General features: G+C 33.0%; 1 long non-coding RNA gene across 1 annotated transcript in view; it reads left to right on the forward strand.

The window, feature by feature from the left end:
• LOC141540554 (uncharacterized) overlaps window positions 1–12,534 on the forward strand; it is a 31,153-nt gene extending 18,619 nt beyond the window's left edge. The window contains exons 3-4 of the long non-coding RNA XR_012481584.1: window positions 10,288–10,407; window positions 12,481–12,534. This is a non-coding gene — a long non-coding RNA (uncharacterized LOC141540554). The remainder of the gene's footprint in view (window positions 1–10,287; window positions 10,408–12,480) is intronic.
• Window positions 12,535–13,015: the final 481 nt, after the last annotated feature.

Consider the following 13,015-nt stretch of genomic DNA (forward strand, 5'->3'; position numbering starts at 1 on the left):
AAATTTGAGATCTTTATGTCCTAATATATGGTCAATGTTTGTATACATTCCATAAACTGCTGAGAAGAAAGTATACTCCTTTCTGTAACCATTAAATTTTCTCCAAAGATCTATCATACCTAATTTTCCTAAAATTTGATTTACCTCTTTAATTTCTTTCTTATTTGTTTTGTGTTTTGATTTCTCTAATTCTGAGAGTACAAGGTTGAGATCTCCCACTATTACAGTTTTGCTATCTATTTCTTCTTGCAACTCTCTTAACTTCTCATTTAGGAAGTTAGATGCTATACCACTTGGTTATATATGTTTAGTATTGACATGGCTCCATTATCTATGCTACCCTTTAGCAAGATATAGTTTCCTTCCTTATCTCTTTTGATTAGATCAGTTTTTGCTTTTGCTTGATCTGAGATAAGGATAGCTACCCCTGCTTTTTTCACTTCACTTGAAGCATAATAGATTCTGCTCTAGCCTTTTACCTTTACTCTGTATGTATCTCCCTGCTTTAAATGTGTTTCCTGTAAACAACATATTGTAGGGTTCTGATTTTTGATCCAGTCTGCTAGCCACCTCTGCTTAATGGGAGAGTTCATGTCATTCACATTTACAGTTAAAATTACTAATTCTGTATTTTCTGCCATCATAATATTCCCTGATTATACTTTTTTTCCCTTAACCCCACCGAACCACTTCCCCAGTATTAAACTTATGAGGTCTACTTGCATTACACAGCCCTCCCCTTTTTAGTATCTCTCCCTCTTCCCTTAAATCCCTTTCTCTTTCTTATTCCCTTTCCTTATTGCTCTTTTTGTTTTCCCTTTTCCTTTGCCTCTTTTTAATGAGGTGAGAAAGAATTTTCTGTAAAACTAATATGTTAATTATTTTCTCTTTGAGCCAATTCTGATGGGAGTAAGGATCACACAAGGTTTCTCCCCTCTCTAACTTCCCTCAGATATGATAGGTTTTCTTTGCCTCTTTGTGGGATGTGGTTTCCTTCTTTTTATCTCCCCTTTCCCCTTTTTGTTACACTATCCCCTTTCCATTTCTACTTCCCTTTTGTTTTGTTATATCCTTAAAATAAAATTATTCATGTAGTTTTAATGCATATCCACAACAGAAATACAGTTCTCAGGAGTCCCTTTTACCTTTTTCTGCTTCTTTTGAGTCCTACAATTGGAGATCACTTTTTTTTTCTTTAGATCTTGTTTTTTACTTAGAAACATATGGAATTCATCTGTCTCATTAAATGTACATCTTCTTCCATTGAAGGAAATGCTCAGCTTAGCTGGGTAGTTTATTCTTGGCTGCATTCCAAGTTCTTTTGCCTTTCAGAATATCAGATTCCAGGCCCTTCAATCCTTTAATGTAGAGGCAGCCAGATCTTGAGTGACCCTTATTGTGGCACCTTGGTATTTGAATTGTTTTTTCCTGGCTGCTTGTAACATTTTTTCCTTAGTCTGATAGTTCTGAAATTTGGCCACAATGTTTTGTGGAGTTTTTTTTTGTTTGTTTGTTTTTGTTTTTTTTGTTTTTGTTTTTTAGGGTCTTTTTCAGAAGGTGTTTGATGAATTCTTTCAATGTCTATTTTACCTTTTCATTCTATTATTTCTTGGCAGTTCTTTTTAATGATTTCCTGTAAAATAATATCTAGGCTCTTTTTTTCATCATAATTTTTAGGATGTCCAATAATCCTCTCTCCTAGATCTATTTTTCAGGTGTGTCATTTTGCCAAGTAGATAGCTGATATTTTTCTGCATATTTTCATTTTTTTGGCTTTGCTTGACTGATTCTTGGTGTCTCAATGAATCATTCATTTCTATTCGTTCAGTTCTGATTTTTAATGAATTATTTTCTTCATTAGCTTTTTAAACTTCTTTTTCTATGTGTCCAATTGTCACTAAATTTGTTTTTTAATGAGTTATTTTCTTTTTCCAATTTACAAATCCTACTTTATTGGGAATACTTTATTATCTTTTCTAATTCACAGATACTACTTTCCTGTGATTTCTTTATCTTTTCCAACTCCTTAATTCTGTTTTCCTGTACTTCCTGTGAATTCTTTACCTTTTCCAATTCACAATTCAGGAAGTTGTTTACCTTTTCTAGTTCACATTTCAGAACATGGGCATTCTCTAGCATAGCTTCTCTTTCCTTTCCCAATTTTTCTTCTAATTCTTTCTTCATATTTTTAATAGTTTCTTCTAGGAGAGCATTATTTTGGGAATTGTCTGGAGGCTGACTGCTATTAGCCTCCTCAGGTTTGGAAACCAGCTTTTTTTCTGCATAGAAGCTTTCAATAGTTTTCTTCATTTTTTTGCTCATTTTTTTTTAAACCCTTCAAGGTCTGCCCTCAGGCAAGGAGATTACCAGCTTCCTCTTCACAGTGAGGATGGGTTCATGGGCAGTATTTGCCCTCTCAAAGGGCTGAAAGGAACTGCTAAGCTTTGAGAGTTCCATGGGGAAGTGATTGTGCCTGGGTATCTTGGGGCCGGGCTGTGTAAGTGCCCTGCTAGGAGCCCTGCTGTGAGGATTAGTGACCACCTTGAGGCTAATGGTCAAGGAGCAGAGGTATAACTGCCCCCCCACAAATGCTCACTTTGAGTTTTGCAATCCTCCTGTTCCTCACCATATCGGAAGTGTCCCTGCCTGGGGGACAGCAGTCAGGCTGGGGAAATTCCACTACCCCCAGCTGAGCCACTCACTATACAGATGAGAGGCTGCCCTGGGTCATCCCCCTGCTGTGTGTGACTGCCCCCCATGAGCCCTTTGCTGCTGAATGCTGAGAAGTGTTTTGTTATGGTCTTCACTATGTCATTTCTGGTCCTGGGTGGGTGCAGCCAGACCCTCTCAGGCTTTGGCATCCCTCAGTGTACCCACTACCCCAGGCTCCAACTTCTCTGCTGGTCCCCTACTCAGCCACCAAAGCAAAGCAGTTAGGCTACAGCAGAGAGTTCTGTATAAACCTTCCAACTGCAGATGCCGCCCTGCTCCAGTTTCTCTCCCTGCTCTGCTCTGGTCTGCTCCTACCACCTCAGGTCAAACCTTTTCTGGTGATATTCCAGATTCTCTTACACTTGTATTTCCAATCTTTGTGGCTTTTACAAGTCAAGCTTTGTTTTTGAGGCTGAATTAGATACTTGGTAGAAAGGGAATTAGAGTGCTTAGAAAGTTCCATCTAGCTTCTCTGTCATCTTGTCTCCGCCCCCCCCCCATTCTTCTTTTTAAGGACTTTGTATTCTCCATATTTTTGTATCTCTTTTACTATTTATCCAACTCTGTTTAAGGTGTTATTTTTCTTCAATTTTTGTGCCTTTCTTACACTGCTGTTGACTTTTTTTTATGATATTATTGTATTACTATTATTTCTTTTATTTCTTTTCCCAATTTTTTCCTCTACCTTTCTTATTTTATTTAAAATTCTTTTTGGCTTCTTCTAGGAATTCATTTTGGATTGTGACCAATATCCTTTTTGTTTTTTGGCATTTTCATATAACTGTTTTTACTTTATTGTTTTCTGAATATGTGTCCCTATATTCATATTGACTTTTTCTCATCAGGTTCATTTTTGTTGTTATTGTTTCTTCATTTTTCTAGTCTGTTTTTTGACTTGTAAATTGATGCTAAAATTGGACTCTTCTGGTGTGTTGATTGCACATTGTCCCAAGCTTCAAGTCTTTTTGTCAACAGTTTTCAGAGCTCACTTTTGGGGTCTATAAATTTTCAATTATTCCAAAGTGGTATGATCTAAAAATGGTGATTCCTAGTCTGAGCAATCACAAATATTCTTTTCTACCCGAGAACTGTGATCAGGGGAGCAGATCACTACTTTCCTGCAGCTAAGGGCTTTCATTTTTATGGCCCTGGAAATGAATCTCAGGCCCTGCTCTACTTCATCTACAAATGCACATGTTCCTTTCTACTTATTTATTTAATTAATTGCTTATTCATTTCTTCAGTTATTTATTCTGTTATTTTTGATTTGAGTTACTCATCTTATTCTAGCTGAATCACATGTTCAGACCTATTACTTTTAGGTTTAGTACTTTTCACCTGATCTATTTCCTCAATGCAATAGTTTGCTTCTATTTAACTTAGGCAATCTGTTGGCATCCTGAAGGACCACCTTATTAATTCCAGAATTAGTGTGTTTATGTATTTGATTTAGTCCAATATACCACTATATCCTGATCAGAGGCAGAGGCAGATACTATATGTGTGTACCACTATGCCTGGCATTTCATGCTTTTTAGATGAATTTGTCAATTTGTCATTTCATCTATAAAATACACTCTTTTTTGATAAATATTTGCCCTATAAATGTTTAGTAAATATAATATCCAAAATTTTGGCAGTCTGAAGCTTTTTTTTACCATAGCACTTGTGGAAAAGATTATAATATAAGTTATTCATTTGATAGAGAATTGTGTTGTTAATAGTCATTCTAATAGTGTCTGAATCTCAGTGATCTCTATTATTTTTCTTGATAAAGAGATTGAAGTGGTTTATCATGTTCTTCTCCAGCTCATTTTATAGATGAAAAAATTAAGATAAAACAGGATTATATAGCTTGCTCAGGGTTATACAGCTAATAAATGCCTGGGGCCACATTTGAAGTCAGGATAATGAGTCCTCTTGATTCCAGACCTGAAGCTCTATCTATTGTGCCACTTAGTTGCCTATAGAGAATTATACAAGATGGCAAGGAATAAAGTGGACTAATATATGTTACTTCAAGCAATTAAAGTAAACAAGTACTTTGAACAATACTGTTTTTAATTCGTTTTAGTTCTAAGTAAATAGCTTCTTAGGTGATAATCACACTATTATGTATATAGAGGATAACTGCTTTCAGTCTTATTTTTCTTTATGCTTTACTATCAAAATGATATATTTCTTATGAGATATTCAGATCTAGAAATCAGTATTTGATGGAAAGAAAACAATATTAATAGAAAAATGAATTATCATTAAAGATATATCCTGGGATGGGTACGGTTTATAAAAACAACAATTATCATGGGTTAACTGTGTAGTAATGAGTCAAGTATTAAAAGTATTCTAGAACAGAGTACTACAAATGAAGCACAAATTATACCAGGAAAAAAAGACTTCTTCCCCAAAGGCTATTATAAATTAGAGATCTTAAACAACACTTAATTCATTAGATTACTGCATGTTTAGCAAGCTCAGAAAGTTAATGTCCTGCAATATGGTCATGTTAATGTTTATGAAATGATTCAAACATAAGTTTTAGCAAGCATATCAGTACATGAAACTATATGTGATGGAAGTAGATTCTTTCAATTAGAAGACTGAAATCTACTATTAATTTACCTGTTGATAAACTATTTTCATCTAAAGAAGCTGTGAAGAGAGCAAAATGGAGAAACAAAAATAAAATTATAATTCTTCATACTTCCTTATGCCTTTTTTTTTCTTCTCATTATTACTGTAAATCTTGACACATAAAGATCTCACAATTCACCACAAAATAGAGAGTTAGTCCTTTTAAGCAATATGGAATGATAATGCTACATAATTAGCTATTATTCTTTAAATTAATATTCTTTGTATTATGTAAAGGGCTGAAACTCTGAATAGATGCAATGGAATCAGAAACCTAACACTTAAGGCTAATTACCAATTGGACAATATTCTATTAACATATGCTTGGAAAATGGCCCTTCCCACTATTCTGTGCTGGCTTGATCTTTTGGTATATACAGATAATTTTAGGAGGGATTGGGTTGGAGTAAGACTAGGCAGAGTCACTTTGGAGGAGGAGCATGAGAAAGGAGGTTGGTAGAGAGTTTGTGGCAGTTTTGTACATCCCCTTCACTTCTCCCCCTAAAGACCAAAGACTTTTGCTTATCCTAACTCCAGGTGATTTTGAGGCTTCCAGGGAGCTAATCTAGACCAAGGAAGGGAGCTAACCTGGACTTCACAGTATTACTGCAGACACATTAACAACAAAAAAAAACTAACATTTATGTAGTGTCAGGCTTACTATATGCCAGGCTTTGTAATATGTCATTTTAAAAGAGAATTATGCAGTGAGGAACTTGTTTTTTGTTTTTTGTTTGTTTTGTTTTTTTAGTCCAAAGAAAAAGTTACTGATGGTAGACAGTAATGTAAGTTTCTAATTACATAACAGTCTACTCAAAGTACTAAATGTGAGTGTAAGACTTGCTCTTAGTGCAGACTTGAAAGACAATCATAATTTGGTTATCTAATTCTTATCTGTTAATACAAATAGATAATACTGTTGTTGAGTTGTTTTTAATTGTTTGACTCTTCATGACTCCATTTTGAGCTTTTCTTGTTAAAGACACAAGGAGTGAATAGCTTTTTTTTTTTTTTTTTTTTTTTTTTTTTTTTCCAGATCATTTTAAAAATGAAGAATTGAGCCAGATATTTGGGTTAAATGACTAACCCAGGCTCACACAGATACTAAGTATCTGAGTCTGCATCTGAACTCATGCAGATTATATATGTGTGTGTGTGTGTGTGTGTGTGTGTGTGTGGTTTTGGGTGTGTGTACTCATATGTGTGTTTTATATACACATATATATTTAAATGCATTTGCTAAAGACAAAGTATAATATGTAGATAATGAATAGCTGACTATTTTGTATGATATTTCTTAAATGACAAATAATTTCCAGTGAACTTAAGTAATGTATCTTAATTTTTGTTAAAAATTAGCTACACAGATTATTAGCACCATCTATAATCGAAATTTATATAAAGCTTGTTTTGTTTTTCTTTTTTATTCCAAAGCATTAATGTATACAAGAATTCAGCAGAATTTGTCTTCTTGTGACAATTAAATTTTTTAGAATATAATGGCAATTTTGTTAGGTGTATTTATTTTTATTGTATGTGAACATATGGAGGAAGTAATAGACACCGGATTTGTTTTATGTATTCCTTTGGGTAAAATAATTTGATAGATGAACTTTTGATATTGATGTGAAATTTTTGCATCTGTGGTATGTCATTTATTAATTCTGTGAACTAATTCTGTTCAGAACACATCAAGAAGTGAAATGGAAGATATATTACAATAAAGCAGCTCTAAAAATCATCTAATATATTATTTTATTGCCATTTTTATTTTTTTTAACCAGAAGTCTTTGAGTGTACAAGGATTTGACTTAATTCAGTCCATCCCAGACCTCCTCAAAACAAAACAAAACAAAAAACAAAACAGTTTTGTCATCAATAGACTGAGCTTTTATTTCCAAGGATCAAAGTCTTTCTTGATACTCTGTGTTTATTGCCTTCAAATCTATAGTTTATCTTCTCTGTTTATTGCAAATTTAATCAGAATACCTATATTTCTTCAGCATTGCCTTTCTTGTTCATCTCATTCTAGATCTTAGAGAATCTCCTGGTTCTCTAGAGGTACTTTTTAAAATTTTGCTTTGAGATCCATTTTCTATCATACAATTTTCATTTTTAATTATATTTCAAGGCAAGCACACCTTATCCAATTTATCTCCTGTTTGTTGCTGAGAAATGATTACATGAGTTTTAAAACAAACAGTGTTTTAAAATTTAATTTAAGAAAGGAATTATTTGCCTAATCACAAAGTATGCCATCCCTTTTGCAGAAGAGTGATTCCACTTATTCCACTATCCTTTTAGATTATTCTCAGGATGTAGCTTTCATTAGACCTCATTATTTATGCTTCATGTTTTATTTATTTTTCTAATTAGAAACCCAGCCAGGTACAAATGCTGAAAGCAGCAGGTAGACTACAAAGGACCCACATTTCCTTTTCTCAAATCTAAGGTGTGCATAATCAATGTCCCTTGCAGAAAATGCACAATGTGGGCTCATTTTTATAAAACTGGAACAAGTGATCTCATATAATTTTATAATCCTATAAAACCTAATGTTATGTTAAATTATTATTTTTTTTAAATATTCAACAAGGACATTATGAGGAGATACATTAGAAAAAGAAGTAGTATTTTCAATATATACTCTATTCTGCTAAGGCTACCCACTTACTACACATCATTTTTTTGACCTTCATTATTGCTGTTAAGAGATTATTTATCCTTAATTTGATAATATCCCTTCTAAGGAATATTACAGTTTTTAATTGGAATGATACCTGTGTATGTATATTTGTATGTTGTGATAGATATAGATATGTATATATACACATTATATGAACACATACAAGCAGCACAGTATAGTGAAAAAATAGCTGATCTCAAAATTTACTGAGGCTTGTAATCGAAACTTCACTCTGATATACTGAGTACGGGGCCTAGGGGGGAAAAAAAAATCACTAAACCTTTCCATAGTCTGGGTATTCTCCCATACCTTTAAGTTGCACATAGGGTACTGAACTTCTTCAGTAGAGGGATACTAATAAAATCAAAGGTACAGTTTCAATGTAAGTACCTAGACAAAGATAATGTATTCATATGTAGCATATATGTAATATCTCTTTATCCATCTGTCTACCTATCCAAAGCTTTGGATGAAGAAAAGAAGAAACTTGCTTGGGAAACTGGAAGTCCAAATGAGTTGCTTAAATTTAGAAAGAATACAATCCCTCAGAAAAAGGACTTGAATCCAGATACACACACACACACACACACACACACACACACACACACACACACACACACAAACACACCTCTAAAACATTTAACAATACTCTCCATGACATAAACTCTCCATAGATTAAATGCAAATTGAACAAAAGTGGCTACACTGTTTCAATCATGTGGAGGATTATGGATACTGGATATGTCTTGCGTATTCATTTGATTGAAGAAACAATTTTTTTAATTGTAGTTCTGATGCTTATAAAGAATTTTTGCATCTGTGGTAGGTCATTTATTAATATTTTGAACTACATAATAATATCATATTTTAAAAATTAGTTCTTTCTGATGGAAGTGGAAATCTTCAACATAAAGAAGATCCAACTCACTTCCAGTTGATCAATGATGGACAGAGGTAGCTACACCCAGAGAAGAAACACTGGGAGGGGAATAAATATTGTTAGCACTAATATCTGTCTGCCCAGGTTCATGTACCTTCGGATTCTAATGTTTATTGTGCAACAAGAAAATGATATTCGCACACATGTATTGTACCTAGACTATATTGTAACACATGTAAAATGTATGGTATTGCCTGTCGTCGGGGGGAGGGAATAGAGGGAGGGGGGGTAATTTGGAAAAATGAATACAAGGGATAATATTATAATATATATATATATATATATATATATATATATATATATATATATATAAAATAAAAAAAATTTTAAAAATAAATAAATAAATAAATGAATGAATGAATGAATGAATAAATAAATAAATAAATTAAAAAAAAAAAAAGAAAGAAAGAAATACTAAAAAAAAAAAAAAAAAAAAAATTAGTTCTTTTCAGAACACATCATCAAAGCATTGGTGAAGTGAAAGATATACTACAATGAGGTAGCCCTAAAAAAATTTGCCTAATATATTACTTTAGTGCCAAATTACTTTTTTACTAAAATGCCTTGGATGAACAAAAATTTAACCTCATCTAGTCCACCTCAGCCTTTCTCAAAAAACAAAAACAAAAACAAAAAAAAAAAACAAACAAAAAAACAAACAAACAAACAAACAAACAAAAAACAGCAACCCAGTATTGTCATCAATGCACTGGTCTTTCCTTTCCAAGGTGCAAAGTTGTTCTTGTTCTTCTGTTTATTGTGGTTTATTATATGTATTATGTGTTTATTGTGGTTTTATTTTTTGACTGTGTTTTCTGTTGCAACAGAGATGATATGGAAATGTTTTGTATGATTTCACATGTATAATTAATATAAATTCTTTGTCTTCTTAAAGAAGAGGGTCAAGAGAGAGAATTTTAAATTAAAAATTATGAAAAATGATGGTTAATTTTTACATTTAATTGGGAAATATTTAATAAATGAAATAAAATATATATTTTAAAAGTATTTATAACCAAATTAGAGAGATTAAAGAAATTAACAAATATTAATACGAAATCAGAGCATGGTAGCAAAACAAATGTTGATGAAAGAGCCAAACAAGCCTGGGAACTTGAATACTTGGAAGATTTTCATGGAGGATATAACTTCTGAGCTTCATCTGAAGGAAGAGAAAGGTTTCAACAATTAGAAATGTTTGAGGACATTCTTAGTGTCTTAAAATAAAATTTCAATATTGGAAAGAGTGGTAGTTGCATTTTTTTTAGTTTAATTTTTTTTTCTGTTATCTTTTTTTTTCTTTTTTTAATCTTAGGCTCAGCATCTATGGTAGCTTCTGACCATATTTATGTAGTTTTCTGGTCATCTAGAAAATAAAAAGGTCTACCCACATTGGATCAAGCCTGGCAAGACTTGAAGGATGACAGAAGACCAGGCAAGTAATCATATCCAGTCCCCTGGACTGTATTTAAAACTTTCCATATGAATAATAAAGTTGTACAGTAAGGGGATTCAGGCCAGTTCCAATGGTCTTGTCATGAAGAGAGACAAATACATCCAGGAAAAAGAGATATTAGTAATGAATGTGGATCACAACATAGTATTTTCATCTTTTTTGTTGTTGTTATTTGCTTGCTTTTTGTTTCCTTTCTCATTTTTTCCCTATTTTTGATCTGATTTTTCTTGTGTAGCATGATAATTGTGGAACTATATCTAGAAGATCTGTACATATTTAAAATAAATTGGATTACTTGCCTTATAGGGGAGGGGGGTGAGAGATAGGGGGGGCAAATTTGGAATACAAGGTTTTGCAAAGGTGAATTTTGAAAATTATTTGTCCATGTGTTTTGAAAATAAAGTGTTAAGAAAATAAAAATAGAATGAAATTATGTAGACATCCAAAATAAAGGCTATTCTATCCTTTATGTTAGGATTAAATAAACCTCTTTTTACTAATTATTTATTTACCTATGCACTTCTTATTTTGTTCCAATGTTGAACCTGAACTAATAGGGTGCTCATCAGAGTTAGACATGTAGCTAATATTTGCCAGTATAGATATTTGGAACACAATGATTTCATGACTCACATTGGGGTGGAATTGATGAAATGGCTGCAGATAAGGAGGACAAAGTCACTGGATGGCCAGAAATAGCTGATACCCTATGTCAAAGGCCCTTCTAGAAGGCTATGAGGAATTCTCTCAAAATAACAGAACATGAATCACTTGATCACTAAGAGGAATTATCATCTGTGCTTACTAGATGAAGCTAGCAATTTTTTTTTCAAAAATTCATTTCCTGGTTGTTTTTGACCACACTGTAGAAACTGGACTACTAGTATAAGGTACCACAAGTAAACAAGGCTGACACATTAAGTCATTAGGGACAAAGCTCAGCTAAATTTGTAATTCATGGAATTGATGACAGCTGAAATGAATGAAACTCTCCAGATAGAGATGGGTTCTGATAAGCCCTATCATGGAAACACAAACTCCAGAGCAATAGGAAAAGAAAATGAAAGCAGACATGAGGAAGAGAGAGGAAAGAATTTGCAATGGTGGTTAAAAAAAAAAAAAAAAAAAAAGGCTTATGTTATTTGCTTTTCCAGAGCAGGGAGGGTATTTTCCTCCACTAAGGGAACAAGGAAGTGAATAGATGACTTTGACTACTAAGTATTGAGGAGGTTGCTAGAGAAGTTCAAATAGCAATCTGATGAGTTACTAGAGCAATAGTTCCTAAGGGCATTGTCTAAGAGAAGCAATGCTGAAACACTCTCCTGAGCAGAATTCTGTAGCCTTGGGAACTCTGAGCATTTACTTTTATAGAGGCAGTTAAATCAGTTAAAGCATCCAATCAGGATCACCCTTTTCTCTTACCACCTTATCCCCTGTTCCCCCTTTTATTTAGGTTACTGAGGAGTTACTCATACTAGTGCTTTTCTGTATTCTACATTTTATTTTATTTTTTGTTTAATAATGTAAATATATACATATATAGATATACATATTTATATCTATATCTATAGATGTAGATATATAGATATAGATATAAATATTAACTCACTTGCCATAAAAAAAAAAAAAAATTGATAGGAATGGTTTCAGGCTTTTTATGACAGCATAAAAGCCCAATTCTAAAGTCTTTATCTTATATGGATAATTCAGGAAAGCTAACAGAGAGCAGACCATGCAAATGGTGCATATCATGAGCTCTTGGGAAGTCTTTTGGCAAGATCCATAGAAATTATTTTGGGGAAGGAATAAAAAGCCTGAAAGTTGCCCATACTGTGTCATGTAGTTAACTCCAAAATGTATTAAATCCCCAGGGGGTAAAAGATATTTATTCTCTAGTAACAGAGTTGAAGGAAAATATAAATTTTATTGTTCCAGCTCCCCTTACAATTTTCCTGTATTATCTATGAGAAAGGCAGATAGTTATGAATCTTCTTTTTATGATTAGAACATTTATTTTATTTTTAATGCACATTCTTTTATTATTTACGATAGGAGAGAAAAATCAGAGCAAAAATGAAAAACCATGGGAGAAATAAAAAAGACAACAAAAAAAAAAAAAAGAAGAAGAAGAAGAAATGAACAGAGTATGTGTTGATTTACATTCAGTTTCCTTAGTCCTTTTTTTTTGATTCAGCTAGGATTTTCTTTCCAAAGTCTATTGGAATTGCTTTGGATCACTGAATCACTGAGATGAACCAAGTCTTTCATAGCTGATTATCACACATTCTTGCTGTTATTGTGTACAGTGCAATATTCTATTATCTTCATGTACTACAACTTATTAAGTCATTCCCCAATTGGTGAGCATCTACTCTTTTTCCAATTCTTTGTTATCACAAAAAGAGCTGCTGTAAACATTTTTGCAAATGTGGGTCCATTTCCCCTTTTTTATGATTTCCTTGGGATACAGACCCAGTAATGGCACTGCTGGGTTAAAGGAAATGCATAGTTTGAAAGCCCTTTGGGCATGATTCCAGATTGCTCTCCAGACTGGATGGATCATTTCACAGCACAACCATAAATGTAT

This window comes from Sminthopsis crassicaudata, chromosome 4 (assembly GCF_048593235.1).
Source record: "Sminthopsis crassicaudata isolate SCR6 chromosome 4, ASM4859323v1, whole genome shotgun sequence".
NCBI lineage: Eukaryota > Metazoa > Chordata > Mammalia > Dasyuromorphia > Dasyuridae > Sminthopsis > Sminthopsis crassicaudata.